This window comes from Orycteropus afer, unplaced genomic scaffold, assembly GCF_000298275.1.
Source record: "Orycteropus afer afer isolate SDZICR_OR568_19922 unplaced genomic scaffold, OryAfe1.0 scaffold00045, whole genome shotgun sequence".
Lineage (NCBI taxonomy): Eukaryota > Metazoa > Chordata > Mammalia > Tubulidentata > Orycteropodidae > Orycteropus > Orycteropus afer.
The window spans coordinates 3344919-3350452 of NW_006921632.1; the positions used below are offsets into that span (position 1 = coordinate 3344919).

The window sequence follows — 5534 nt, forward strand, 5'->3', positions numbered from 1 at the left end:
CTTCATGAGTCACTGTTTTCTTTTTTTTTGACACAAACTTAGTCATTTCCTTTTAATAATGATTTTATATTTATTGTTTTTCTTTTTACTGCCTTTATGCTATCTTTGTGTTATTTGTTTTCTATCTTTGTTTTTTTTTTTTTTCAGCAAAAAAGCCATGCTATCCCTATACCTCCCCTGAAGAGCACTAGATTCCAGATGACAATATACAATACATACAGAAGAAAAAATATGGGACCCCAAAATTCTATACCTAGTCAAGTTTTCATTCATATGTAGAGTCTAAATAAAGACATTATCAGATATGCAAGGATTTGGAATATGTCATAATGTCTATTTCTCAAAAAATATAGGTGAGTATATAATCCAACAAAATAAAAGGAGAATAAAATAAAAAAAACCCCTCAAAACTATGTTGTTGTTGTTGTTGTTATGTGCCATCAAGTCGAATCTGACTCATAGCGACCCCTTCTTGGGTTGCCGAGGCAGTATCACTATGGAAATAGATTGCCCAAGCTTCATAACTATGAGTGACACTCAAATGATGGCCAGTAGTGTTCTAAATACCAACACACACCATAGTTTTCAATCCTCATAATAACATAATGATATAGATACTATTATTATTCCAATTTTATATATAGGAAACTAAGTCACAGAGAAGTGAAATAACTTAGCTGGATGATACAATCTATGTGGATGTTAACACAGGCAAACACAGGGTCTAGAGACTATGAATCTAACTATTATGCCTTACTGTGGAAAAGGGCAAGTAAACATGGGAAAATATGCTGTGAAAAGGATACCAGTGAGTACTGAATAATCTTCAATGTGGAATGAAACCTAAATACTATAGAAATCATGATTAAAAGCAGACTTTAATAGATTTAAAAGTTACATAATGTAAAGATAATAATAATATTGTTGACAATATCTGGGGACAAAAATCCTAGAAGGTAGCAAACAAGAAGAGGTTTTTTGAAATGGTAGAAGGAGAAGGTAGAAGAAAAATAAATTTATCATTTTTCATGGAAAGTGTCAACTTACATCATTTTGTTTTTAAAGTTAAAATTCATAAATATAGTCTTAAGACTATTGTTAAAAACTGTAAACATAAGAACCAGTAGATGAAATGAAAATAGTAAAAATGCTATAAGAGACAATAAATTGTATATAAGTTGGTCAATAACACAAAAAATAATAAAGGTGAAAAGATAAGATATATAAATGATCCACTCAGGAAATCCAACATCTGAGTCTTAGAAAGAAAGTGGTAGTGGGAAAGGGCAGAGCAAAGCAAATATAGACCATAGATCTACAGATATAAAACTAGACATTATTGCATTTATTTTATTTTTCATTGCCAATAAAGCCAAGGAAAGGTTCATACTGGGTCCCCCTCAAGTTTTGGTCCAGAATTCTACCTTCAGTTCAAGCACTTGGCAACACAAACTCATTTTCTATTATTCTACGTCCTTGTTCATTCCCTAAAATATTACAGATACTTCTCTAAGTGTTCTTTTCAAAGCTGTCTTCACATCATTGTTCTTTAGGCTGTAGATGAGGGGATTCAGCATGGGCGTGACGACACTGTACTGCAAGGAGGCAAGGAAATCAAGGGAGAAACCAGAGGTGGGCATGAGATAGCGAACCTAACCTGAACCAAAGAACAGGATCACTGCAATGAGGTGGGATGAGCAAGTGGAAAAGGCCTCATTTCTGCCTGTGGTGGAGCTGATGTTCAGGATGGTGGCTATGATACGGACATAGGAGATAAAGATTGGGAGGAAGGTTCCAAGCCCATGCAGTAAGGTAGAGCAGATCAAGATATCCATATGAATGGAGATATCAGAGCAAGACAGGGGCAAGAGAGAGGGCAGCTCACAGGTATAGTGCTGTATAGTTTGGACCTCACAGAAGTCCAGATTAATAGCCAAAAGCACGATGACCACTGAACTGAGAGAGGCCAGGCCCCATGATGTCAACACCAGCTTTACACAGAGCTGGTTGCTCATTAGCTGGCCATAGAGCAGTGGGTGGCAGATGGCAGTGTAGCGGTCATAGGCCATCATTGAAAGGAGAAAGGCTTCAGTCCCTGCAGTGCTAAACACAAAGAAGACCTGAGTCAGGCAGCCCTCTACTGAGATAGTTTTCTTGTCAGACAGAAGGTCCTTTAGCAGCTTGGGTACAGTGACAGAAGAGAAGCAGAGGTCCAGGAATGAAAGATTACTCAGGAAGAAGTACATGGGAGTGTGGAGGTGGGAATCAGTCCTGATCACCAGCAGCATCGTTAGGTTCCCCATTATGGTCAGAAAGTAAGTCATCAGGAAGAGCACGAAGAGCAGAACCTCAATGTGGGGGTCAGCAGAGAGCCCAGTGAGGATGAACTCAGTGATGGTGCTGTGGTTTGTCAAGGCCATTGATAGAGGGTATTTCCTTGGAGTAAAATAGGAAGAGTGGTGAGATCTCCACCGATGTTTCTGTCTCCTTCAGGGCATCACCCAATCTTCTCATTGTCCTTACTCTGTCTGAGCTGTGTGCTCAAATATCTCAAGGCTGCCCCATTGTGCTGGTATCTCAGAAAGAACTTATACCCTGTTTTGTCAGCTGACAATCTTTAGTTGTAGTCTTCACATAATTCAGGATGTGCAATGCCAGTTCCATAGGGATTTACTGGAAGAATGAATATGCCCTGATCACTCACACATTCATGATATTTAGTGTGGACTCTTTCTATAGTTCAGAAATCCTTAAAAATTCTAGCCCATATCTGCAATGGTTTCCTAAATCTTCACTTTTCCCCTTATTTTGCCAATATATATTTATTTTTTGTTCAAAATTATCCAAGCTCTTTACCAGGGCTGATATATTCATTATGCACAATAGGCACAGTGTCTAGGGTTCACGGTTATCTTAGAGCCTTTGAAAATACTTCATTTTTTTTCAAGATTGCAAGAAAAAATGAATGTAATCCAGTCTGGATTATGTTTGTTTTTATGTCCATGCAATCATAAGAATAATTTCAATTTTTTTTTTAGGAAGAAAGGTTCATAATGTTACCCTACTCCTTACTTCATAAACAGCATATTTAATTTTAATAGGATTTTATAGCATAAGAGCTCTGATGGCGTAGTGCCTAAGGTATTTGATTGCTAACCAGAAGACTGGTGGTTCAAACCCACCAGCCACTCCTAGAAAGGAAGGTTGGGCAATCTATTTCCATAGTGATAATGCCTCAGAAACCCAAGGAGGTGTCACTATTTGTAGGATCCGACATGACGGCAATAGGGTTGGGGTTTTTTATAGCATATAAAAAGAGCCCTTTCTCAGTTGTTCTCACTTGGTTCTCCTGGCAATTCTGGGAGAATTGATAGGTAATTCTTGTTCCTAGAGCAGGGAAATTTATTCCCATTTTATCCATGAGAAAACTGATATTGAGGGGAATTCTTTAATGTCATGTTGACAACAAGTAGAAGAATAAAAAATCAATCTCATTTCCCCCTAGTTCTCAGCCCCAGGATTTAGCTTTGGTCCACAGGAATAAAGACTACTTTCCTCACCCATGACATTTAGAGTTCTTCCTCATTTACCCTTAACTTACCTGTCAGCCATTCAGGTCACTTCTGATTCTAGGATGCTCTCTTGGTTTCTGTGTCTTTGCTCTTTATCCCCACTTCAAATATTCTTCTTTGTTCCATTGATCCAAGTTCTCATGGATCTCCCAGCTTTGGCTCAAATCTTTAACCTGTCCTTACTACTTCCTCCATTAAACCAATAGCTCTCTGTTGATGTCATTGGACTCCTTGCTCTCAGTTGCCTATGTCATAGTCTGGATTCTGTTTCTTTTAAAACTTCATGTCTAACATATATCTCAATTCTCCCCTTCAGACAGTGAACTTTTTGAGAACATGGACCACATTTAATAGGATTTTAAATAATAATAACAATCACAAATCTGCATTCTCTGACTTCATTTCCACCCATTGTATTAGCTTTCCACCTCCTCAAATTCCTCTCATATTGTTCTGGAAGCCTCCTATAGAGTCCCATGTATACCTCAGACAAGATTTCTTGACTACTCCTTTCACTTCAATGTCCCAACTGGAGCTAATACCCAGCAGAAGTGTTGCTGATATTGTTCATCAAAGTTCATGCTACCTACCCATGATGCACAAGGACTGCTCTTTTTGCTGACTTTCAAGGATGTTATCTCCACAGATCATGTTATATGTGCTCTCATTTTTGTAGAAGCCATGAGCGTTTTTGCTATCACTTCAGGAAACTGCTTCCATTTGTGTTGTGGATGCCTTTTATTTGTATTGTCCTGTGATAATAGAGTGAAGAGCTTTTACGGTTTTTTCCTTAATCTTTTCTTAGAATATCCTCTAGCCCTAGGTCTCAGGTGTCTGTCCAAGAGGAGTAGGGTTGTGGGCAGTTTATGTTAGTTGTTGTTGCTGAGTTGATTTAGACTCACAGTAATCTCACATGACAGTAGAAAGGCCTTGTAGGGTTTTCTAGGCTGTAATCTTTACAGGAGCTGATTGCGTGGTCTTTTTTTCTGCACAAACACTAAGTGGGATAGAACCACCAATCCTTCAGTTAGCAGTTGAATGATTAACTGTTGTGCCACCAGGGCTCAGTTATGTTACTACCAAAAAATAAAACCAAACCCACTGCCAGTGAATTGATTTCAACTTATAGAGGCCCTATAGGACAGAGTAGAACTGCTCCATAGGATATAGGATTTCCAAGACTGTAAATCTTTATGGAGCCAGACTCTTTCTGACTCAGAATGGTTATTGATGTTAGTAGTGGTGCTATATTTAGAATCATTTTGAACTCTAATATATGTGGCTATGTAATAAGAAGACCAAGGAGCTCTGGTGTCTTGGTGGTTAAACCACTCATCTGCTAACCCAAAAGTTTGCGATTTGAACTCACCAATGGGTCTGTGGGAGAAAGATGAGGAAGTCAGTGTCCATAAAGATTTACAACATTGGAAATCTATGGGGCAGTTCTACTCTGTCCTGCAGGGTCCCCATAAGTTCGAATGGATTCAACAACAGTGGGTTGGTAGTAAATCCACCATCTGTTTGTCACTTTATTGTACTGTGGTGGTTTGCATATTACTATTATGTTGAAAGCTAGGCCACCAGTATTTCAAACACCAGCAGGATCACCCACAGTGGACAGGTTTCAGTGGATCTTCTAGACTGAGACACTAGGAAGAAAGGCCTGGCACTCTACTTTTGAAAATGAAATCCTATGGATCACAACAGAACTGGAAGATGGATGACCTAGGTTAAAGGCACACAAAACAGATAGTGACTGCAGCAATGGACTTGAGCATACTAACAACTATGAAGATGGTGCAGGACCAGGTAACATTTCATTACGTTCTACATGAGTTGCGATGAGTTAGAGCTGACTTGATGGCAACTAACAATAGCAATGTTGTAAGCTACAGTCCTATATGAAGACTCCTGCCTGGCTTGGGCATTTTTATACTACTTTTCTAGTATTCTGCTTTTGTC

At 38.7% G+C, this 5534-nt stretch overlaps 1 pseudogene; it reads right to left on the reverse strand.

Annotated features, from left to right (window-relative positions):
- Nucleotides 1-1487: 1487 nt before the first annotated feature.
- LOC103194529 lies at nucleotides 1488-2420 on the reverse strand (annotated as a pseudogene).
- Nucleotides 2421-5534: the final 3114 nt, after the last annotated feature.